Source organism: Microtus oregoni, unplaced genomic scaffold (genome assembly GCF_018167655.1).
Source record: "Microtus oregoni isolate MIOR12 unplaced genomic scaffold, Mior012 000018F_ref0000195, whole genome shotgun sequence".
Taxonomy (NCBI): Eukaryota; Metazoa; Chordata; class Mammalia; order Rodentia; family Cricetidae; genus Microtus; species Microtus oregoni.
In genome coordinates this window covers 34,142,231-34,168,549 of record NW_024543077.1, presented here as the reverse complement: position 1 = coordinate 34,168,549, position 26,319 = coordinate 34,142,231, and positions in this window count along the sequence as shown.

Below are 26,319 nucleotides of genomic sequence, written 5' to 3'. Positions count from 1 at the left end.
AAAACCTGATTGCATTTAAGAAGGTTCTAGGCAATGAACTTGTGTTTACCAATCATTTACTCCAACAATCACCTCATTTTTCTTACTGATAAAAGATAGTTTGGAAAGAGAAATTTAAAACAGCTATCCAAATTACTAATGCAGTGATGAAACACCATGACCAAAATAACTTGGAGAAGAAAGGGTTTATCTTCACTCAGTTCCATATCACAGTTAATCATCAAAGGCAGCCTGGGCAAAATATCAAGTAGGATCCTGTCGGGAGGAGATCACGCAGAGGCCATGAAGAGGTGTCAAGTACTGATCTGTTCCTCATGGTTTGCTCAGTTGGGCTTTCTTGGTTCTCTCCTTCCCTTCCTCCCTCCCTCCCTCCCTCCCTCCCTCCCTCTCTCTCTCTCTTTCTTGTTTTTGTTTTTCGAGACAGGGTTTCTATGTGTAACAGCCCTAGCTGTCCTGGAACTAGCTCTTGTAGACCAGGCTAGCCTTGAACTCACAGAGGTCTGCCTACCTCTGCCTTCTAAGTGCTGGGATTAAAGGCATGCACCACCACCACCCAGCTTTCTTTTCTTTTTAATTTTTTGTTTGAAAGTTTTGTTTTTTTTTTTTCATTTTATATACCAACCACATTCCCCACTCCTTACACTCCTCCCACTCTCCCCCACCTTTCGCTCACCCAACCCCCAATTCTGACGGTTGAGTTGTGAGAGGGATAGCAAGGTGACATCTTGATAAAAGGAGCCATTATAGGGTAAGGGAAAAATCTGGTGCTAGAAAAACTCCCAAGGATGCTTTGTTATAAAACCCAGGACCATCAGCCCAGGAGTGGTACAACCCACAATAGTCCTTCTCAATCAATGAGTAAATAGGAAAACATTCTACAGGCTTACCCACAGCCAGATCTTAGGGAGGCATTTTCTCAAATGAGGTTCCTTCCTCTGTGCTGATTCTAACTTGTGTCAAGTTGGCATAAAACTAGCCAGCACAGTTACTGATAGTAACAAAAGTCCCCATATTCTTACTTCAAAGACAAAGAAATATTTTTAATTAAAAATTAGGCTGAATACATTTAGAACATACAAACTGTTGGGAGCTGTGAACCTCTCCTCCTGAACAACTTGTTTTCCCCTGATCTGAGTGCCTACAGCTGCTCTGAGCACGAGACCCTCAGGAGTTCCTGATGGCAGGGGAATGGTTTCTGGTGCATTTGTTTTTCTTTGGAAAATGAAAACTTGAGCATCAAGACTCTTTTTCAAGGTAACAGTTACTGGAACAAGGCACACTTTAGTCCTCAACAGTTGATGGCTAAAAAGTGACAAGGGAAGATAGCTTGTCTGATATCAGGGGTAGGCCTCTTGCCACGTAGTGAAACCAAGAAAGCCAAGGAGTCCTTACTGAGTCTTCATCTTTTTAGCAGAAGGGAGCCAGCACTGATCAAAAGGGAAAGCATTCTCTGAACTAAGGAAGCAGCAGGATTCCATTGATTTTTTTTTTTTATGGGGATGACTAAAGTTTGCCATTTTCATGGTCTGTGAACATATTTTCAAAAAATGTTCTCTTTTGTGGGTGTGCGAGCATCCTGGTCTTGCGGTCTGCAGACTAAATAGGAATCACCTTAGCCCACCCAGCACTGCGAAATAACTCTTACAGCTAGGGTCATGGTCTTGTACCAATGTCCTGGCAATATTGTGTGATCAGACCTTATGAGAAGAGTACTAGACTTTGGGGGCAGAAACTGTAGACAAAGCACAGGCAATATAGAACCACATACTACTTTAATGGATAATACACCCAGGTAAGCCTGCTCTACAGTTGAGCATGTATGCATAGATGATTTCTGGGACTTCTGATATCATTCATTAGTTGGTATATAGTTCTTTAAGTCACTGCTACATGTAGTAAGTATTATAGATTTACAGTGTTTTCCCAAGTCACTAGTTGTGACTTCTATAATTTTATTCATTTTTCAAATTAATACATCCTCTAAAAAAATTTTATTATTTCCCATTATTTTCAGAATGTTTTAGCTCTATCAAAAATGCCAAAATAACTCTAATAAATTTTAGGGATTTTTATGGAATATGTACATTTTTATGTACAATTTCAGGACTCTGTGAAAATAAAGTCATTCCAACTTACTCAGTGTTAAGATTTTTTTCCTGTATGTATATGTTGAAGGAAATACTAAACCTCAGTACTTGGATGGATTATGTTTGATCTTTAATGATTGGCAATCTAAATTCTCATAATTTTATTCATAGCATCTGTATTTAGTTAGTTTAACTTTCCATAAGGAAGTAATTTTTTACTTACTTAAAAGAGACAAAATTCATATTGAATATAATATGTTGAATGTTATAAAGTACATTATTTATATATTAATATATTGAATATAATAATATGAAAGTATTCTCAAAACCTATGATGTATTTTCGACAACGTTAAGCAAGAGATAAACTAAATATGACATACAAACACAACAAAACTCCATTAAAAAGTACAAATAGCCAGGCGGTGGTAGCAAACATCTTTAATCCAAGCACTCAGGAGGCAAAGGTAGGGGTATCTCTGTGAGTTCGAAACCAGCCTAGTCTACACAGCTAGTTCCAGGAGAGCCAGGGCTATACAGAGAAATCCTATCTCAAAAGACTAAAACAATAAAATAAAATAAAAATCAATTACAATTATGTATGTATGTATATATGTATCATGTACCTATATATGTATATATGAGATTGATAGAAAGCAAAAGCTATACAATAATATTTTCATTTTAAGAAAAAACTAAATCGAGTCCATGAATATATTTGTGTTACTGTAGTAGAAAGACAAGTTCTCATACATATGACTAGATTCATCTGATGAGTAACTAAAAATACATATTAAGTGTTCCTCAATGGTTTCCCTTTAGGAAAAGCAGATTTGGTAATTTAGAAAATACTTTCCAATAATTGTAAAATAAACCAAAATAGTTGCATTTGTAGTATTTTAGCATTACTTATAGATAACAAAAATGTAAATCTGAACAACTAAGAGGAAAACAAAGTTCACTGTGATTCTGAAATAACAGTATGAATAGAGTTTAATACTTGATACTGGATTAAGATTGTTCTTAATAGAAATGACTTGATAGTGACAAAAATCACAGTTAATCCCCTGAATTTCATTGATAAATATCATTTAACACCAATCTAAATCAAACTTTCTTTGAGAATTGGTTGAATTCTCAGTCCGACCCAAGCAAACTAGAAAACAAATCCAAGACAGTGTGTAGTGCAGAACCACAGTATTAATGACGAGAATCTGCTTTCAAAAGCCACCTTGAAGAAACCTTCCATTTCCCATCCTCATCACCATTGCAGTATTAAAAATAATAATCATTATTATAGACTAACATACTTTTAGTAGACACTTCTTCATGAGCAAATGGAGATATTATGAAAACAGAGAGAGTGAAGTAAATTGCAAGCCCCGGAGCTTATATCACCCCTTGCTGTAAAAATGCAATAGACTAGCAAATTAAACGTATACTTTATTTTTAAGGTGAAATGGTTTTTCACCCCTTTTCAATGAAAAAAAGACCTTCATAAAAATTCAGCTCATAAGTACAAAATGAACATTTTTCAGCCTCAATAAAAACAATTAACTGAAGTTATCACCAGTGGCTGTGAAATTCATAAAGAAAGCCATCATGTGGGAAGGTAGCATATATATGATGCTAAAGTATCACCCAATATCATTCTTTCGATTCCACTCTACATCTTGATGATTGTGTTTGCAGGAGCATTGTAGCATTGTCAGTTTTGCACAATTATGCCAATGATCTGAGATACAAATGAGCACATGTATAGACATTAATTACTTAAGGGAGTGTTGTAGGAGGCCACTTGTTTGTTCCCAGAAGCTCAGCCCTGAAATAACCACTCAGAAACTATATTATTTGCAATACTATTTGGCCAGTAACTTAAGCATATTTCTGGCTTGCTCTTACATCCTAAACTAATCCATCTCCATTAAACTGTGTATTGCCATCAGGCGGTGGCTTACCAGATAAAATTCTGTCCAGCTTCTGTCCCAATGCGGCTACATGGCTTCTAACTGACCCAGCCTTCTTTCTTCCAGCAGTCAGTTTAGTTTTCCCCAACCAGCTAAGTTCTGCCTTGCTTTAGGCCAAAACAGTTTCTTTATTTATTAACCAATAAAAGCACCACATAGACAGAAGGACCTCTCACACCAAGGGCGTTGCCTCTTTTTTTGAGAAAGGATTAAGGTTCGTTTGTACTGAATTGTAGTAATCGAAACTGTCATCATTTTGTTGTCTTTATTTAGCAGCTTAGTAAAGTTTACAGTGATGTGTATTAGTGCCAAGCTGACAAAACGTCTTTCCTTGGTTGATATAGGATAGCAACCAAATTGATCTAGTTATACCCGGGCAACTGCAAGCATAATCTTTTGTCAGTGTTTCCGTAGAAATGAAGCCAGTTCCTCTTCTACAAAGAAACAAGGATATTTGCTAGAAATAAAGACTCAAAAATTTCTGAGGGTGTTTAATGAGAGCTGCATTCCCGACAGTGAACTGCATGATGAAGCTCCACCTTTGGTGTGTATGAGCGGTATCTATTCAGTCACACCCAGATGGAATTTCAAGATAAAAGTGCTTCTTGCTCTGTCTGAAACATGAATATCTTTTTGCTGTTCATCAACATCTAGATTTCATTGTTCTAATCCCTGGACTCCAGACCCGTGGGCACAGCTTTACCATCGAGTAGAAAATTACTTCATTGGCATCTTGGGTCTTAGATCTTCTTTCTTAGAATAAGCCACGCTAACAACTTCTAGCCTCTATAATGCTGTATCTTTTTTATTAAGGAAAGCGATTTCTCTACTCATGATATATTATGACAAAAATAAAAATAATAAAATGGAACAATGCAAACAAATAGAAGGGGGAAAAGGAGCCAATGAAAAAGCATGAGAAGCACATATAGACACAGAGATACACATGTTGGCACCGACAGGAATTCCATAAATACACAAAGCTGAAAACCATACTATAAAGGCAAAGGAACTGGAAGGAAAAATATGCCAAGACAAAGGAATATGAAACAAACAAAAGCAAGCAAACAAACAAAACCCTTCAAAATTTTCATTGCTTCTGTTTTATGTGAGCTCTCTACTGCTGGTCATGAGGTCTGCCCTTAATTATTGTTTGAATTTCCAGTGAAATTACACTGGATAAAATTAATTTTACCTTTGTGAGTGTTTATCCCTTGGAGATAGTTTCTGAGTTAGGTAGGGGAGCTTATGTCTATCTCCTCAGTGCAGGGACTCTCTGTCTTAGACCTGTGCAGGCTCTGTGTATTCTGCCAGTCTCTGTGAGCTTATATAAGCACCACTTCTATTTTGTCTAGAAGACCTTATTTACTTGATATCTTAATTCCCCACTGACTCTTTTATTATTGTCCCCTCTTCTGAAGAGTTCCCTGAGCTCTGAAGGGAGGGATTTAATAAAAACACTCTTTAGGTCTGGATGTGCCAAGGTCTCTTGACTCTCTGCACAATGTCTGGCTGTGAGTCTCTGTATTTGTTCCGATCTGCTGCCAGAGGAAGCCTCTCTGATAATGGATGAGCAAGGCACTGATCTGTGAGTATAGCAGAGTGTCTGTAGAAGTCATTTTATTCCTACTTAAAAAAAAAGAACAGTACTATTTGTTTTTTCTTATAGGTCTATAGCCTATCTAGAATTACCATTTTTGCATCATCATCTGATGTGAGATTCCCCTCTGTATGCTATGAATATGTTTTATTACCACTGATTATTAAAGAAGCTGTTTCAGTCAATGGCTTATTAGAGTAATGGCTTAGTAGAGTAAAGCCAGGCAGGAAATCCAAACAGGGAAATAAAGAGAAAGTAGGTAGAGTCAGGGAGATGCCATATAGCTGCCAAAGGTGAAAGACACCAGCCTCCAGCCAAAATCTTACCAGTAGGTCACAGCCTCATGCCAATGCAAAGAATAACAGAAATAACTTAATTTTAGATATGAGTTAGCTGAAAGTATTCCTAAGTCATTGGGCAAACTGTATTGTATTTAATATAGTTTCTGTGTTATTATTCGGCTCTGGGAGACCAGGAAATGAAGGAGCGGTCTCAGCCTACAGCTGCCAGTGTTGAGCACAGGTTTCATCTCATGGAAGGGACCTTAAATGCAATCAGATATTGTTTGGCTACTCACATACTTTTGTGTCACTATTGCATAAGTGTGTCTTGCAGGTAGGTCATCATTGTAAATTGAAGTGTTTGTATCTGGGTTGCTATTTGCTTTTCTCCTTTGGTAGCATGAGGAGTACCTTCTAGCACAATAAACACTAGTCAGTAGGAGCAAATGGTCATGGTAGGCACAAATTAGATGTCTCTGTGTTTAATGAGCGGTTGTCTTCAACAACAGGGCCTTACTGTAAGTTTCTGGAGAACAACTGGTAGATTTGACAATAGTCAGGGTTGTCCATTCTTCTATTGGCAGACATCTAGGCTGATTTCAAGTTTTAGCTATTGTTACCAGATCAGCATGAACATGGATGAATCATATTTTCTGTAGTAGAATATAGGGTTCCTTGTGCATATGCCCATGAGTGGGATAGCCAGAGCATGAGAAAGATCTATTTTGATGTTTCTGCAAAACTGACATGCTTAATTTCATATTGCCTGTATGCATTTGCATTCCGACCAACAGCAGATGTTGGTAATATGGCCATTTTCACTATATTAATTCTAAGGACTCATGTTCATGAAAAATATTTCCATTTTCTGGCATCTTCTTTGTTTCCTTCCTTTAGTTTTATAATTCTTTTATTACACAAGTTTTCTACCTTTTTTGTTAAAAGTTACCTCCAGGATATTTTATATGATTGGGCTAATTTTGTATCCTTCTACTTTGCTGAAAGTGTTCATCAGCTGCAGGAATTTTCCGGTGAAGTTTTAGGGTGATATGAGTGTGTATATACATACATACATATGCATGTGTGTGTATTTATATTTATATATAATTATATACTTTGAAAATAAAGGTACTCTGACTTCCTACATTCTTATTTTTATCCCCTTGATCTCATTCAGTTGTTTTGTCACTCTGGCTAAGACTTCAAATACTGTATTGAAATATTAATAGGTATGGAAAGAGTAGACAACCTTATCTTGTTCTTGTTTTTAGTGGAATTTCCTTGAGTTTCTCTCCATTTAGGTTGATGTGAGCTTGCTATGAATCACTTTTACTGTGCTTAGGTATGTCCCTTTTATCTTTAATATCATTAGAACTTTTGTCATGAAGAGTGTTCAATTTGTCAATGGTCTCTCTGAATCTAATGACATGATCTTATGGTTTTTGACTTGCAGTTTGTTTACAAGGTGGATTTACATTTATTAATTTATATGTGTTGAACCAGCCTGGATCTCTGGATGAAGTCTACTTGTTCATGGTGGATGATAGTATATATTTTTGGATGAGGGTTGAAATTATTTTATTGAGAATTTTTGCAACTATGTCCATAGGAAAAATTGGTCTTTAATTCTCTTTCTTTGTTGGTTTTTTATGTAGTTGAAGCAAAGGGGCAATTGTAGCTTCATAAAAAGAATTTAGTAATGTTCTTTCTATTTTTATATTGTGGACCATCATGCTGTATAATGAATATAGTATATGGTTGAATTTTCAGTTTCTAGTACCATGTAGCCCAGCTTATACAATAAAGCTATTCTCCTCCTTTATCTTTGTCTTACCCTGCCGTGTGTGTGTGTGTGTGTGTGTGTGTGTGTGTGTGTGTGTGTGTGTGTGAGTGTATGGTGTGTCTGTGTTTGTATCTTATTCCTTCTTTCTAGGAAATCCTAACCAAAACACTAGTACAGTCAAAGTCAATGAGTAAAGAATAAAGCCAGTATCACTTTGAGATAAAGATGTTCTTGATTCTAGAAATCCACTATTGATGTATTTTTCTCTGGAGAAATCAGAGAATCACTAAAATCATCCATGTCTTATTGAAAAAAAACTATACATAAAAAGCTTAATGTCTTAAGATAATATTATGTGATTTGGATTTATAGTAATGAAAATTAAGTAGACATGTCTCATTACCTTTCTAACACAAGAATGTATTGAGGAAAGAATGATATTAATCTATTAGGCATACAAAGTGAGTAATTGCTTCCAATTTAAATAAAGGACACAGACTGACATCACAATAGAAATAGAAAGTAATTGCTTTGTTAACAGAGGAGTAAAATAAGAGACAAAAGTGAGAAAGGAATCAACCAGGCATTTTAAAAATTAAACTAATGCCAAGAATATATATATATAAAAGTTCTGAGACAGGTGCCAACATGGGTGTGCTAAGGGAATGAAGTAAAGTGAATCAGACAGGCAGGATCGGGTGTTTTAGATGTTAGTGTAAGTGTAACACATTCAAGTGTTTGAACATGAATAATGGTTTGTCCCAATCTGTAAACATGCATATGTATATGATTTTAATGTATCATCTTTCCCTGCAAAGGCCATGGATGAAAATTGGGTAGAAACCAAAGGAAATCATTTGAGGAAAACACTGCCTTGCTTAACCAAGAAAGAGTCTTGGATTTAACTAGAATTGTAGTGTTACAATGTGAGAAATGGAAAGAAAAAGTCAAAAAGTAACTGATTGACAGGTGTGGAAGGAAGACAAGAAGAAATGGGATATGATAGTAACCAGCATTTATTATGTGCCTACATGAAATTATCAAGAAGCACATTTAATAACAAAATACGAGAAATAACAAAAATTCTGTGATGGCAAAGTGGGGTAGTTTGCAAAAAGAGTTCTAAATGTTTTGATCGAGCAAGGGTTCCTTCCAGGAAGTGAGGCAATTACTTCAAATTTAATTCACAACAGGTTGAACTTAAATGTGTATAAATCTCTCTAAGACCCTAGTTTTCTGCAGACAAGTTTTCCTACTTCATCTGTGTTGGCCTGGTTTCTGTTGTTAATCCAAATTTGCACATGAATATTCATTAGAGTATGTAAATTCAGCCTGACTTAAGATAATTTTTTCTGACCACTTCAGGTAGGGGATTCCACTGCACTCATGCTTACACCAGTAATCAGCCATTATATTGTCTAATTTCATACTGGTACAACTTTCTGTACATTGGTTATATTTGCCATATATCCTTCTTCTGGCAGTTTGGTGGGAATTTGATATCTTCTCGGGTATACTATTTTAAAGATTTCTCTCTAAACCTTCATAATTGATTTCAGAGGTGACAGTAGTTCATAGGTAGCCTACTTCTAGCTAAGAGCAGTTTTTCTATTGAATCCCTTGGCTCCGTTGCTTGACAGAAGTTATATGTATGAAGACTTCATAGACGCTTTTGATGATGAAAGGATCCACATAACGGTCCAGGCAAAGCCAAGTGTGTTGGCCTTCTCACAGGAAGCTTCACATTCCATCTGGGCAACGAAGTTGGAGGAGAGGGATGCTCTCATTTCGCGTTAGTTTTAAAATAGTCATGTCTAAGGCTTTGGGAATGAGTATTTTGATGCTGTGCACTTACCATTTTCAGGCAACTCAGTGAATGAAAGATTAGACATAAATGGTGACTACAGCTGAAAAGGAAATTGGGCTGATCCTACCCATCTATCTATCTATCTATGTATCTATGTATGTATCTATATATCTATATATCTATACCCCTACCTATATATAAAAGGAATTGTTCCAATGAAACAGCTATCCTGAATTATGTTAATTGTTGAAATTGGATGGCAATTACCAGAGCTTTTTGAAATTTACTTTATAGATACCTTTTCCTTTGACCTTTATGGAAATCAACATCTGTTTATTGAGAAATGAGTACCGGTAAATCTCTTTTATTATTATGGCAATATCAGCTCAAGTTAATCCCCTGCTGAGAAGAAAAGCTATGAGTCAGACAATGAAAAACATATGTTTTAGTGAGACAGTTTCCTGTCAGACTAGATCAACAATTTAAATGATTAAAATGTTTCTATAAACATCCTTTTCCTTGTCAGTAATGGATGAGGCAAACTTACTCCCCATTGTTTTGTTTATCCTTTTCAACAGATGTTAATGTCATAAAGGAAACTTATTGTTACAATATTATAATTAAAACCATATATTATTACCTCTTTTGTCACATATATTAAATGAAGCTTAATTATTTTAGTAGCTAATCTTATGTATGAAAATCTTTAATAGGAAAGTGAAACCCAACATATAACAATGTGCTGATACCCATATTCTTTTGTATTTGTACCAGGTAGTTGAAGAAGTCTTACCTTCACCTTACTTGAATACAAATGTATGAATTCTGGACAATATATTCTGAGATACAAATTATATATTAAAATGTAAGCCACAAGGCAGGCTATATCTAGTTAATCTGCTTGGTAACTATGTCCTTACAAACTCCACGAGAATTTCAAAACAGAAGATGCGTCAAGAGTCTTAGAAACATCACATCTAAATCAATAGGTTCAGCTGGCACTTCCTTGGAACTGATCTTGCAGAATGAATTCCTGATCGTTTAAATGGTGCATTTGCATGTATTATCCCCTGACATTGCTCACAAAATGACTGAGATCAAAGCATATCTCAGATTAGGTGCTGGGAAAGGAAGTTTGAACCGAGTCGTGTCTTAAGAGAATGAGAAATGATAAGATTCATCTATTTTAAGTCATGTTTTTCTCAAGATGGAAGGCATTTAAAAAAATGCTCTTCCGTTTAGACACTAGTCCATTTATTAGTCGTAAGAAACTGAAGAAAGAATTTTTTGTCGCAATCCAAATTGTATTATGTAGTAAAAGTAAAACCCATCTCAATGGATAAATTTTTTTTAAAAAAGTCTCTGATACCCATTCTTTTCTGAATTCTATAGCTTTCTTATTTGTAATTCTTTATTTCTGTAAACCAACCCCAAATTCTTGCAATGACTTTTTAAGATGAATTCAACTTTGCTATTTAAAATTAATTGCTATGTCTCAACATACTCTCATTTCTCAAGACTTTGATGTGTTTGTATTCATTGATTTGGCAAAGTTCACACTTTGGCTTAGCAATCACATTTGGGAGAAGTTATTTACAAGAGCTAAATTAAAAGCAATGGAAAAATAATAGTAGTCAGAGTTAACAGTGAGCTTACTCAACAAAGAAGCCTGATAAACTTAGAACATAGAACCAATCTGTGATTGGTGCTGATACAGAAATCATGAAAATGGAGTAACTTATTTTATTTGAAAATTTATGCAATGTGTCATTTTGTCTGTTTCTTATTTTATGTTTACAATGTAAATGTCTCCAGGAAAAAAAAAAGACTGTAGTTGCTAATTTCCATTTAGACAACATGGTACTGACATGGGTATCCAGCAGAAGACAAGATGGGCAGTAGGAATAGCAACGTCTCTCAGTGATATAAATGGCTCATGCTGGACATCAAGGGATTATCAATTGTCACATAATGTCTGGTATCAGATGTCTAGGGAACCCCAAATAAATAATGATGTAATTGATGACAAAATGACAGCTTTGTGTGGGTTGTATATCAATGTGGCTTTGAGGTCAGAAGTAAGGTTCTTAGTCTCATCCTTCGCCTCTGGCAGATTGCATGTGTGTGTTTGGAGTCTTGCATGCCTACCTCCGTGAATCCTGTGTGCCGATCTTTTGTGTACCCATGTTCACCTGTGTGTGATTATAAACCAGGTCTCAATTTATACGCACGTGACATTTATTTAGTTATACTGGCTTATTCAAAGATAGGTATGTGAGTTAACCTTATCTAATGAAAATGAAGAAAAGTATTAGAAGCACAATGACTAATTAAAAACAATATGGAAAATAACAGAAAAGAGTAATAAATGAAATTAAAGATAAAAGCTTAATCATTTTGTCTTAATAGTTCCTCTATATCTGCAAGCTAGAGATACCTCATTGACAAATGTTTCAAGCTAGCTAGCTATGTTCTAGCTATGATTTCATTTGCTAATAGTAATATTCCCACTGACTTGTGTCTACTTTGCAATCTATAAAGTTTCTGCAGACCATGAAAGCAGAACCTATCAATTTGTATGGATGGGAAAGATGGACGAGACTCAAGATTTTGAATTTGGAAGGTTTAAAATATACAAACTCTTTATTAGCATAGATTTACATTGATTTCCCACTTTTATATAAAAGTAAACAGGGAATAGACAGCATATAGCAGCGCCTCTCAGTGTTAGCAACCTTAAGAAGCTGCCTGTTTTCATGCACCATCTTTTCAACTTGATGTAAAATCGCTGTCCTTCCAATAACCTAATTTAGCATATAATGAATAATTACATGCATTCATGAGTTAATTTGCATTTTATGCACAATAATGTTCAAAGAAATCTCTTTAAAATGAACAATATCTCCCAATTAAGTTCTACATTAATTTGAGAAGGAATAAAATTTCTACATCAGAGTTAAGTTCCTGACATAACCGGGTCTAGTGGTTGAGCTGTTAAGTCTCAAACTTCACTTTGTCTGCTAAAGGAAATACAAAGAAACAGCCAAGCTCCATCGCTGGTTCTTTTGATTGCTTCTCTACTTCTCTTCCATATCTTGCCTAACGCCTTCTAATCACCACTAGAAAAGACCCCTGCTGATATCAATGTCCTTCCAGATGTGGCCCCTGACAGAGCTACATGAGCTGGGATGCAGAGCCTGTCCTGCATCCTTCAAGAGCTAGGACAGGTACAAGAAATGGTGACGCAAGTGGCTGTTACAGTGGCCAGAAGTTCTTTCCCACCTTCTGACAGTTAGCTGGGCCATTAGAACCAATCCTCCTGTTGGCCTGTTTGCTTTTTGATGCCAGCATTTTCTACAAGAATTCCCTCCTGATCGTCCAGTAGACATTTTGCAAAATGGTGTGTGGGGCACTGATGTTCCTTATTTGAGGTTTCTGTTTGTTTCTTTTTTTGCTTGAATATAATGGAAGCTAAATGAGTATGATATGAAATCCAGAAACCTCAGCTTTCTTAAGGTAGCCCATAAGTAATTTTGTCTTTTACTTACAAGAACTTCATGACGCTTTACTGAAAGCAAGAAATAGCTACTTATTTATGCCCAGTAAATTTATTTGAAATCTTTTAATTTTGAAAAACAAGCCAGAAATTATCTGTTCTACCTGACTTGTGATATACAATACCTTCCCTATCTACATTTATTATTATTTAGGAAGGGAACTGATGGGGAAGTGTATCCCAGACACGCACACAATGTCCTGGACTCGGGATTTACAGAGATTAGGATCTTTATCTTATTGCTGTGTGGTTACAGTCATGGCGTCTCTGAGCAGTCATAAACATCCACAGTCTGGATGGGTGACTTTCAAGGTGAGCCTTCTGATATAAAAGCCTCAATCATCTGCTCTGACTTGTCGGCTGGGGCGCAGATTGAATCCTACTTTTTAATTTCTTATGGTGATATTTATATAAAAGGTTTTCCTCTGTACTGTTTTACTTCTATCAAGACTAAAAATATATTGCTGGTGTAGTCTAGGCTCATTAGATTCTGTAGCTTCCCTTACAAAAGTCTGGGGACACCGGACCTTGATACATAGTTTAGAATTATATGTCCTACTTCAGGACATTGTCACTACTTCCTCGGACTGCAGACACTGTGAGGTAGATTCTTGGACCTTTATTCCCAGAAAAACATCTCTTACTCATCTTTTTGAAATCTTTTGCCTAATTCTCTTTCCCTGAGAACCCTTTCATGTGCTGATCCTAAAGGGCCTTCTTTTATTGTGGTTTTTCCTGCTACTGAGTTGGATGGTTCCTTATATATTTAGTATACTGATTACCTATGAGATCAAATACAAAATAATTTGACCTTATTTTAGTTTACTCTTTAAATTTATATATGACTTTTTGCTTTTGTAGTTTTATATGTTACGGTCTCTATTAATTCAGTCTCAATGGCATATATTTTGATTTTGATTTTATGGTCATTAAACAATTGTCCAGACAGCCACTAAGGATTTTATTGTTTATTTTTTTTCTGTAGGTATTTTCTGGTTTAATGTTTTTATCCAGCTTTACTTGATTTTTTGTATGTATACCATAAGTAATTTTTATTATTTTCAGGTGGATATTCAGTAAACACAAGACTACATTGAAGAGACTATCCACATATCTGTTTATGAGTGCACATATATGCATATATACATATTTATGTAGGGATGCATGCATTTATTCTATTACCCATTTGTGTACTTATGCCACTGTCTTAATGTAGCTTTATGTCGTACATTGAAATTAAGAAAAATGTGGCCTGTAATTTTTTTATAGAAGTTAATTTGTTGAGAATATATTTCCATGAGAAATACAATTTGAATTGGGATGTGGTTAGTGTTTTGGCATGAATGATAATTTAAAGATTAAAAAAACTACAGGTGACCTCACCTTTAATTAAAAATTAAGCGTGAATTAAGTAAAATTATATGTGTTTTCATATGAAAAGCATGTATATGTGATCTGTGTGTGTGCCTGTGTGTGTGTGTGTGTGTACTCGTGCGTGTATGTGTTAGAAAATGTATACGTAGAACTATTTAGAGATTCTCAGATCCACTTAGTGAGTTTTTTACATGAAAAGATGAATCTAGAGTCAATTGTGTGGGCAATATGCAAAGAACTCTTAGGGAAACAGCTTTTATAATATAAAATTCTTAGCTGAAATATGTATGTGGAGGTTTCTTATGTGGAAAGATTACTTCTTATCTTCCTTTTAAATATTTAAACCTATATGCTAACGTTCAGCTTATGTACAAAGGCTGTGGTTAAAGTCAACATGTACTCGTCTGTAACTTTGTTCCCAGTTTGTAGACGCTAAGAGCAACCGCTCTGAGTTTCTGTAGCAGTCCAATTCAATTTGTGTGGTTTCAGTTCTGATTCACGAGGATCTCAACGACAGTTTCAACACAAAGCCCAGCTCTCCTGATGACGAGGACACCTGTGCTCTGCTGGAACCGAGATGCCTGTTTGGGGCTCTGTTTTCCCACACATTTTCTCTCGTCACGTCTACTCCTGCTGTCTACATGTGCAGAAATGATGCTCCCCACACTTCCTTTACATACCAAGCTCGTAATATCATTCATCCTTCTGTTGAAGTCAAGATTATGCAAAATCCTCTCACGTGAGGAGAAACAGTTCTGGGGCCGTGCTGGATCAGTTTACTGAGGTCCCCCCTCCACTTCCTGTTTTTCTCGCTGTCTCTCTATCCCATCACTTCTGCTAGGTTATGTAAGGATGGATTTGTGTCCTCTTTGCCCCTATTCTATTTCTCAAGCTTAGTAGATCTCAGGTTCGGGGTGGAAACTATAATAGCTCTTTTATTCACTGAATGAATGTTTTTCAGTGTTGAAAGCTTCATTAGCAAGATAAACAACGACCGACTAAAACGCTGTGTGAGTGCAAGGCTCTATGTCCTCACATGCCACAGAGTTCACACTCAGTCTATGTCAGCCTTCACCGTAGTGCCGTAAAAGTGATCATCTATGGCTTTACACTGATGGCTGTCATCATTCATTCATCAGAAATTATGTTGAAGTGTTATATTTATTTCATGTTTGTTATGTATGAACTATAAAAAAGTGTTTACTATTTGCCTCAACTGTTCCCGCACACACATCATCTAACACAATCAGAGACAGAAGCATTTTCACAAAGGCTCCTTTGTAATGAGGCAATACATTTCTACTACTATTTTGTTTATTTTCTTCACCACAACCATAATCAAAACAAGAATAATTAATTAATTTATGTGAAAATATCTTCCAAGATTTTAATAATGGTGTTTATTAGCTAAATGACTCATATCTATAAATGTAACTTAAAAACATAAAAATACTATAATCTGTTATACTAAGAACAATTATTCGAATTATCTGTCTGTGTTAATACAAGCTTTATACGATACATGTTATTCTTTGTCAGGACATTAGACTTAAATTTCAATATATTAAATATGTTCTAATTGTTAATTTAACAGTCACCTCTCTATTCTGAGGTTTTAGTATTGCAGAACTGTTCCCTTGTCTACTGATATTTTTTCAGGAACCATGAAAGATATGAAAAATACTGACCAAGGATTTTTATTCATGATTAGACATAAATGCTGGGTCGTGGTGGCATATGCCTTTAATCCCAGCACTCAGGAGGAAGAGGAAGGTGAGTCTCTGTGAGGCCAGCCTGGTTTACAAGAGCTAGCAGTAGCCAGTATAGAGAGGGCTGTTACACAAGAGAAACCTTGTCTCAAAAAAATTAATTAAATAAATATAAAATGCATACACATTTTCCAAGAAAATTAATAACCATTATTTCAGTTCACTAAAAAACATAAAAATAAATATTTCCAACAGTGACTCTGTCACAAATATTGTAATAGGTTTGGATATTATTTCAGAACAGAACTGGTTTTATAAAGAATACCATTCTTTTGATGAAGAAAGACATTAAACTGTAGTGTTCAAATGCAGAGAGGAAAGCATTCAAAAGTTTGGCTCTTCAGAAAGATGAGTTTAAATTCTAACCTAAAGATTGAAATGGAAGTGCCCTTAAATTCTTTCTCTAAAGTTTCTTGTCCTTCTCATTCTTAAAATGAAGAGTTTTACGTGTTTTTGATGTAAGCATTATATGCCTTAGTCTCTAGAAAAAGATCCTCAAGCAGATATATGTTGAAGTGTACTAAGGACATGTTAAGAGCAGCTGTTCTGGTTCAGTTAAGTTTGTTTGCAAAAAGAAAGAGCTTCTCACCCAGGCAACAACCTGAATAAACCACCAATGAGACTCAGGGTTTAGTTTATGAGAAAAAAGAAACAGAAAAATGAAAAGACAGACAAAACCAGACAATTTCATACAGCAATTACCCTTAGAGCCCACCAAGAATTCTGATTTTCTAAGAGATAAACACTTAGTATTCTATTTTGTAAGGTGACCAAGAAATTAACTTACATTTTGGGATTTACCCTAATCAGCTAAACTTAAATGAGATTAAATCTTACAAAAGTTACAGACAAAGAATTCTGAAACCTATAATCTGAATCAAGTGAAAAATGTGAGCTCTGATTCTCAACTTCTAACCATTTAGGAGACAAGAGAGGAAGGGATATTTCTTTACTTGAAGAAACAAGTATACATCTTTTATTTAGCAACCCAGAAATTGATTGCACACAGTTCTTTCTCAATTGATGCTATAGTTTATTTCTAATGGTATATACATATATATATCCATTAGTTATATGTACCATATATATATATATATATATATATATACACACACACACACACACACACACACAATCCTGCTTCAATTTATATTAATATTCTGTGTCTTCTTGCTGAGACAGGCTGCAGTATGTCACATGACTAAAAGAAGTGAATCTATTTATGCCCAAGATTTGTTATCGTCCCTCTCCTTTGACATATCAAGCCACCAGAAATCTTACTTAGTAGCCTCATTAAATGCTAATCAGTTCCCAAAGACAAAAGCTCTCAATGTCATAGCCATACAAAATGCTCACCCTCTTAATACTATTAATGTCACATTTGGGAGGCAACCTTTTATCTTGTTTAGGGAAACAAACCCTAACATTGGCTAACTCAGAGCTTCTGCAAGGAAGCCAATGTTATATATTAATTTTAAGAATGCATCTGAAAATGGGGATATCCCCAGTGGAAACAAGCAAGTTTATTAAGCTCAAGGCTTTGTGATTTTGTTTGGTTTGGCTTTATTTTTCAAGCCGGTCTTTTCTCCAAGAGACTCTGCACATCTGGTCTGTGATACAGTTCAGTTAGTTGGAGCTTGGGTCATCAGCCCTCCTTAGTTTTAATAAGATCTCAAACTTCAAAGGAATTCTCTCATGAGATGAGCCTTCCCAAATCAAAGTCTCAGCTAAGATTAGATAACCAGAATGTGATCAGACGCAAAAAGGGTCCCGAAGGAGAAGAGGGAGATGTAAGTTGATTGTTGCCATGTCACGCGGCGTTTGTCTTTGGTTGGGAAACAGCACTGGGGACTAGAGAGATGTCCCTGTTTTCGGGTTACTGTGGGCTGCCAAACCAGACTCAGGCTCCCAAGATGGATATCGCACACTCTGCTTGACCCCCACCCGACAGTGTCAAGGAGAAATGTGTAGCCGGAGCAGAACTTAACCGCTACAGGAAGGAAGCTTATTGCCCTTAATGAAAAGACACAGACATTTTATTTGCTCGAAGGAAATTGAAGCAACATGAAAGTCATAAACACAATTTGTTTAAACTACAGAAAGAGTTAACGCAATTAGTTTGGAAACAGGAAATTTTGATGGTCCTAATAAAATGTACTCTTTCCTGTTCTACTCTGCATAATTCAGCCTGCAACGATTTCCCTTCGTCCACAGAGGAGTGGCAAGCCTCTTTCGCAGCTGACCCTCATTAATAAATAATTGTACGTCGTGAGTAAGATGAGTCTCGATGCCAACCACTTTGTCAGGCAGACTTCAGATCCATTAAGGTATAGTTAACCCTGAGTGGGGGAAAGAAATAATTAGAATCAATGAGCGAGAAATCAAGCACCTAGACACACTCAGGGATGCCGTTGCCTAGAAAAGCGATGCACCTGCCATCCTCCCTCGTCTTATGGGGCAAAGTTAACCTCGGCTCATATCAGGGGCATCAATTTTTAATATTGATTCATATTCAGGATTTTCCTGTGTCTTACACGTAGCTACATCAATCATTTTAGGGAGATGCAACCTGGTAGATAAAACTACGTATTAATTATGTATGACTGGGTTTTTTTTTTTTTTTGTGCTGCGTTTTGCAGGCCCACTTGTTACTAAGTGATATATTTTTAATTAGTTCTATATGCCTGGCACTCAGACCTTGACTTGGACTCTCTCTCTCTCTCTCGAGGCTTTTTAACCAGTGACCTGTTTGGGGGTTGTGTGGCTTTTCTTCCCTTAGGAAGAACAAATGACAAATATTTTATTCAAATACTGATCTCCACAGATCTATATCAGTACTATTATCACTTCCCTCCATCTTTCTTCCCCCCCCTAAAAAATTATTGTTTGCCATTGTTGTGCTCTCTTCTCACTTTTTAGACAAATTTTCTTGTTAATTGTCATACCCTGTGTTTTAGCAAACAGTCTGTCCCCCAAATCTCCAAGACGTTGTCAATCATCTTTTAGTAAAAATCTCAAACTCAAGAAATACTTCTTCACTATCATTGATGCTTCCACAAATATATATATATTTGATATATATATATATATATATCATTGATGCTTCCACAAATATATATATATTTGATATATATATCAAAGGTGTTTAACCTATTTGCATTTTGAAATGTTATAAAATTAAACTAAATTATTGTGGTGACAGAATACATTTTAAATCACTATTAGGCACTCTAAACTTTCATTGGTTTGCTGGATCTTGGGGTCAAAGCAGAAAAACAATATTTTTTGTATGTTCAGTTTTGCATAAATTTGTTTTCATGAAATTCAATCATGCCAGTTAAATAAAAAAATCCAAAAATATATATCAAAGAGCCTCAAAAGATGATACAGTCAATAAATTACTTGATAGACAAACAAGAGAACCTACATTTGAGTCTCCAGCATTCATATGAAAAGTAGGACCTGGTATGTTGTACCTGCAATCCTACTATGGGTAAACAAAGACAGGTGCATCCTGTTAGACTTGCTGCTTCTATGAACTACATGCCCAACAAGAGACTGTCTCAAGAGCCGGATGGTGGTGGCGCATGCCCTTAATCCCAGCACTTGGGAGGCAGAGGCAGGCGGATCTCTGTGAGTTCGAGGCCAGCCTGGTCTACAAGAACTAGTTCCAGGAAGGCTCCAAAGCTACAGAAAAACCCTCTCTTGAAAAAAAAAATAAGAAAAGAAAAACTGTCTCAAAAAAAGAATGTACCTATGGTTTTCTTTATCCAGTATCAAGTGGTCAGTCCTGAAATTATATACACACAAGTTGACTATTAAATGATACATTGATAAAAACTAGTTAGCCATATAAGCACAATAAAATTGCCTTACACGTAAAAGATTACAGTTATTGGATGTCTCATCACCTGAAAAAAATTATCTGTTTAAAACTAAATTGCTTTTAAGAAATGTTTGTAGATTTGCTATAAAAATATTTTCAGACTTTTAAAAAACATCAAAATGCTTTTTACAGCATTATAATATGAAATAAGTCATTTAAAACAAGAGAAAATATAATTGAAATAAATAACCAAATTGTCTAAAAGGAAAGTAATATATGAAAACTGGGAAAATATACACAATATGAAAAGATTTGAGATAAGTCACCAAAATAAAGGTAACTATCACGCTATCAGTTTGGTGAACTATTGAACTTATTGGTGTTACAGTAGGAACTCCTGATTAAGGAGTTACTTACAAGAATGTGGTCCAGATGAAGGCAACTGAGTCACCAGCAGGTCCATGTCAACATGGACGGATAATGAAAATTTCTTCCCTGGAGTTCACTATAGGACTTCCAGGCAGCCTAGCCAGTGGGAGAGTCTCCTATCCCAAATGATTGCTTATTGCTCCTCTACCTTTAAAGAAATGCCTCACAAATCTTGTGACGTTCTGAGCCCGGTAAGTTCCATTTCTTTCTTGAGTCTTCAGGACCTCTATTGTTTCTCCAGGAAGGAATGTTGCATTTAGAAGACACTGGCTCCACAGCTGGGCATACAAGGAAGATCACAACTGGGGTAGAAAGGCCAGCTCAAGGGCTATTTGTAAATACACCACTAACACATAGACATGAAATGTTTGCAAGGGAATATATAAGAATATATGAAATTGGGGCTGGAGAGATGGCTCAGTGGTTAAGAGCATTGCCTGCTCTTCCAGAGGTCCTGAGTTCAATTCCCAGCAACCACATGGTGGCTCACAACCATCTGTAAAGGGGTCTGGTGCCGTCTTCCGGCCTGCAGGCATACACACAGACAGAATATTGTACACATAATAAATAAATAAATAAATATTAAAAAAAATAAAAAAAAGAATATATGAAATATGTATTGGTGCAACCCATAATTATTGAACATATTACATGTGCCAACGGCAGTGATTAAAAGTAAAATAAGTTTAAAATAAAAGCATAAATAATTTGGACAATAACCTGGCGAATGGACTATGATCACGGGAAGGGATTGCTAGCCAGCTGTATCAACTAAAACAATAAGATACCAGAAGCTGACAGATAAGACTTAAAAATCTAGCAGCACAATAGAGAAATGACGGTCTGAATGACTACTAGACTACCCAAACTATCTGAGCATCCTTAAAGAAGAGGAGAAAATAGAAGGAAGATGAAAAAAATGATGGGTGGAAATGGAAGGAAACCACTTAATGGTTCCTAAGTGGAGAAAAAATGTAAAAGACAATAATGCTTAGAATGCTCCATTTAAATGAACAAAAGGAACTAGTATATCATTACTGAGGAATGTTAGAAAAACAGAATGGTGCTCAAATTTTGTCGCTAAAGATCCAATTTCTAGACAGCGTATCAACTGAAAGATTTTTATTTAGCAGAATGGCTATCCATTAGTTAAACATTTAAGCAAAAAAAAAGTGTGATCCAAATGAGAGTCAAATACACATGGAAAAGTTTAAAAAATATGAAAATATTGCAAGAGAATTTCAATGGACTACTTTTATTCGGATTATCTTTAAGAGGTAAACCAACTGAAACAAAACGACAAAAACCTTCAAGGAGAAAAAGGAAAAGAAGACAAAGCTAATTAACCCCTCACCTCTGCTCCTTAAGTCCCTTAGGAGATCGTACTGAACCTCGTTAGTTCAGACCCCTTTCTATCTTGTAAAACAAAGAAATTAAAGCCAAAGATACTCTAGACGGGACGGACAAAGGTTTTCAGTAGGTAGGTTGTGGGAGGGGCATGGCAAGGGGAATGCAATGAGGGTGGATCTAATTAAACCATACTAAACAGATTTATAGATATATGATGAAATCCATTATTGTGTACTATTACTATATACAACTAAAAGTTTTCAATAATAATAATTAATAATAATAATAAAAGAATCTTGAGATGGACTTAGAATGTTCTGCAAGCCGTTCTTCCCTGGTCATTGAACATTGGAATGCATCACCTCTCTTTCCAACAGCCAAGTATACCTAAAGTTGGACTTGCACCGCCATGATCAGTGTCAAAGAAGAGTTAGATTTTAAAAACTGTAAAAAACAAACTAAAAGTCCCCATCCTTCCTAGGAGATTCACCAGCCCCATGCTGCTGGGGTTGCATGGTAGTGAGAAGACATGGTGAATTCCTAAGGAACAAACCTCTGTGGTTCAAGAGGTGTTTCTTCTTCTGGGTTGTAGAACCGTCAGGACTGATTCTTTTGTGCTCACCACAGTAGCTCCTTATGCACAGGAAATAATGCTTTTCTCAATCTGCTTATTTGCAAAGTTGATTTCAGTATTGCAACACACTCGTTCCCCAAAAGCATATGTCTGTAAGGGCAGGACACTGGGGTCAGGAAGAGTTGGGGCCTCAGGATTACGACAGTCTCAGGACTATAATTCCATTTGGACTCTAGTCCTCGGTGGATCAACCATATTTCCTGTTCTTTGTTGCCTTTTATTTCAGCAATTTCATGACCTCTTCTTGGCAACTAGCCCTGGTAGAAGCTATCTCAGTCATGCAGCAGGCTTGAAGAACTTCGAGACTCTAAAAACTAATCAGCATTTCCATCAATTTCCCCCCGGGACAACCTTTGCTTCCATGTGTCCTAAGTACATTAGTTCAGCCTCTTCCTAAGAACGCATCCATCTCCAGAGTGTTTCAGTACATATGCTGGGAAATGATACAGTTCCCTGGAGACTGCTTCTGTGAGATTCTTTTGCCTCACAAACAAAAAACCCCCCTGCAATTTGGAGCAGTGTATTTTCAAGTTCAAGTGTAATTCAAGTAAGTAAGGCATGCTTATTACCCTTAAAAGTGTGAGATTAGTTTTATAACTACAGCATTTTTAAATCGGTGTTTCTGTGGAAAAGATAAGGGACTAAGTAGATACTATTCACTGCCATGAAATATTCGATTAATTACAGATGATTATTAGGCATGAAATATAATTTTCAAGAGGACAAACAAAAGACAAAAATGATAAAACATACAAAGATTTCTGAACTTTGGGAGTTTCTCAGAAAATAAGCGTTCAGCGTATTGAACAAGAGTCACCACAATATGTCAATATGTCTTAGAAAGATGAGAAACTTGAAAGGAAATGTGAAGAACACACATTGCTGCTTCATGAGGACAGAGAAAAGCTGTTTGGACAAAACACAGTGGCTGGTGGAACAGGCACACGTAAAAAGGGAACATACATTCGGGCGGTGGTGGCGCACGCCTTTAATCCCAGCACTTGGGAGGCAGAGGCAAGCGGATCTCCGTGAGTTCGAGGCCAGCCTGGTCTAGAAGAACTAGTTCCAGGACAGGAACCAAAAAGCTACAGAGAAACCCTGTCTTGAAAATCCAAAAAAAAAAAAAAAAAAAAAAAAAAAGGAACATGCATAAGGAGTGAGGAACTAGTGTTATAGCTAATTTTTTAAAATTAACAATATCAAAACAGTTTTAAAAGCCGGTGAGTGAACTATGCATAAACATATTCCTTTCTACCTCATACTAATAATAATTATAGCTTTTAATAAATCATCTGCTCAAAGACAAAACTGAGGTAGATAGTTTAGAAAAATGTTCTTCAAAAGAATTTTTGTATTTCTTAACTAATAAAAACCATTTTGATGGCTTAGTATGTGCAGAGGGCTTAGGGCCTGGATTTCATTAACTATAGCTCATCAGACTCTTTCCATTAAATACCTATTATTAAATTAGATTACTTCCCAGCATATGTATGTCTAATTGATTTACATACTTTAGGCCTCTTAGCTAAACCTGTCTCTTGACGAGGGCTATGGAGAGGCAATGGGGTGTGGGCTGCCACACTTCCCTGTGTCTGCCTTTGTGCTACAGAAACACTGAGTCCTCGGCCACTCTGCCAGAGCTGGTTGACTTCGCCGCTGGGATCAGAAGTTATTAGTGAAAAAGGATAGGGCAGTCTGACACCGTGATTTTATAATTCTGTTGTCCTAGGAAAGTAGGCTAAAGAGGGTTGACGGATACAAATAAAAATGATCATGAAATGCTCCAGGCACCGCACCTCTATAAATAGTGACGATTAGCAGCCTGTAAACCCTGTCCTGCTGCCGAGGATGCTGGCGGCGAGGGTGAAACAGCCCCGTGAGGAGGGAGTGAGCCATCGTCCTCCTCCTGTGATTTGGCCTTTGCATCTCCTTGACACTGAAGTGATATTCACCACATTCTGAGTCAGAGGAGACCGTCGCATGGCTAAACTATTTTCTGATTTGGCTGTTATCTGGAATAATTCAGTGTGTTAACTTTTCTTACAGGAACGGCTCAGAGGTGAAGTTGCTTAAGTAATTGCTATCCAGTAGATGGAATGCTGAAAGGGTTACCTAGCATGAGTTACTTGCACGAATCCATGTTAAAGAAACCTCCAGACTGAACGAAAACTCACGGAGCAAAGATACACCTGCTTGACGGCAGGCTGATTAGAATAACTACAGTGTCCGAAAGGCTAGAAACCTGAAGATTTGCCTAATCACAATTTTCTTTTTGGTTATCATGTCTCCATCATAGTAATTTATCACATTTATTGTATGGAATCTAGCATATTTGTAAATATTTAGGTAAATCCTTTGGAATGTATAAACAGACCATTAGGCAAACAGCTAAGAACTCCATCAGATAGCATCTGGGGCCAGGAGCTGAGATTTTTCTCACTTTCATGTAACTTGCGTAGCAAATATTACTACCAATAAATTTGAACAGTGTCTTGATTTATGATTTTCTTTTCTGCTTGTGTTTTTTGGAATCACGAACCCATTAGCATGTTGGAGCATGGCATTTTGGATATGCTGAATCTGTGTTGCTAGGCCATAGCCACTCGTATTTGGCTCCCGAATCAACCATCTCTTACCCACTTCTGGGTGAAAGCTGTGCTTTCGCATTTACAAGAGGTGCTTGGAGGCCTCTTACCTTCAATTTGCAGTGTGCAATTTCTTGCAGGTTATTTTCTTCTAAGGATCCAGCCCTGTTTGAATTTTGCTAGCAAACAGCACGCATCTCGTGTGAACACACACCCTCCGGATACTGGAGGAGAAATATCTGGGGTAGCAACAAGAAAGCAGAAAGTTTCAGCAAATAACGGGGTCACGTCCATGTATTTATAGCAACTTCCCATACAGGAGTGAGAGCAGCAGAGATCAATGGGAAACAATGGACTGTCTATTGGAGTGTGTGCTCTGGCAGCCGAACCACTGGTTAGAGACATAGCCAACGCCCATCTAATATTAAATAAAGCATTGCATGCTGGATGAGTTATATGCTTGATTGGATCAAGCCAGTACACAAAAGATAAGGTGAGTTTTAAAACTAAAGGTACACAGTAACTTCAGAAAGACAGAGCAGGAGTTGCAGAAATTTAACTGCAACCCCAGATCATTTCTGATCATCACTCTTGAGGAGCCTTTGACGTAAAGGGATGCACGTGAAGACCAAGAAAAAAACAAGATGTGCCTATTTCAAAGATAATTGTATATTAAAAGATCTTTATGATGTATAAAATAAAGATATCTGAAAGTCAGCAACGCAAAATAATTCTTGCCTGATTTCAAGGAGTCTAGACTGGCCTCAAGCTTCCTTTGTAACTGAAGATGATTTCAGACACTCATCTGCCGGTTTATGCAGGAGGTCACGTGTTAATGGGAATCCCTCGTAGGTACATAGTGCTAAAATAGGGTCCAGGTAGCAAATCATGACACCCAAAAATGTTTCGCTCCTGGATCGGCTCTATAATTAATTTAAGAAACAATGTGAAAAAAAAAAGAAACAATGCGATTTGACCTTGGAACTTCAAAATAGTTCCCGCACACGTTATACATTGCCAAATTATAGCAACCTGTTACTCAGTGAAGTGCATGTCGTTAGGTAAGGAGCTGGAAAAGTGTGTGCTAGCACAATGGGTACCAGGAGAGTAGAACAAAAAAAAAGGCATTACCTTTACAAGGGCCTGTTAAAGAACATGTTGCGTCATGGGCACCAGTGCTGTTTGGTCTGATTTAAAAAGAAGAAGAAGGAGGAGGAGGAGGAGGAGGAGGAGGAGGGAGGAGGAGGAGGAGGAGAAGGAAGGAAGGAGAAG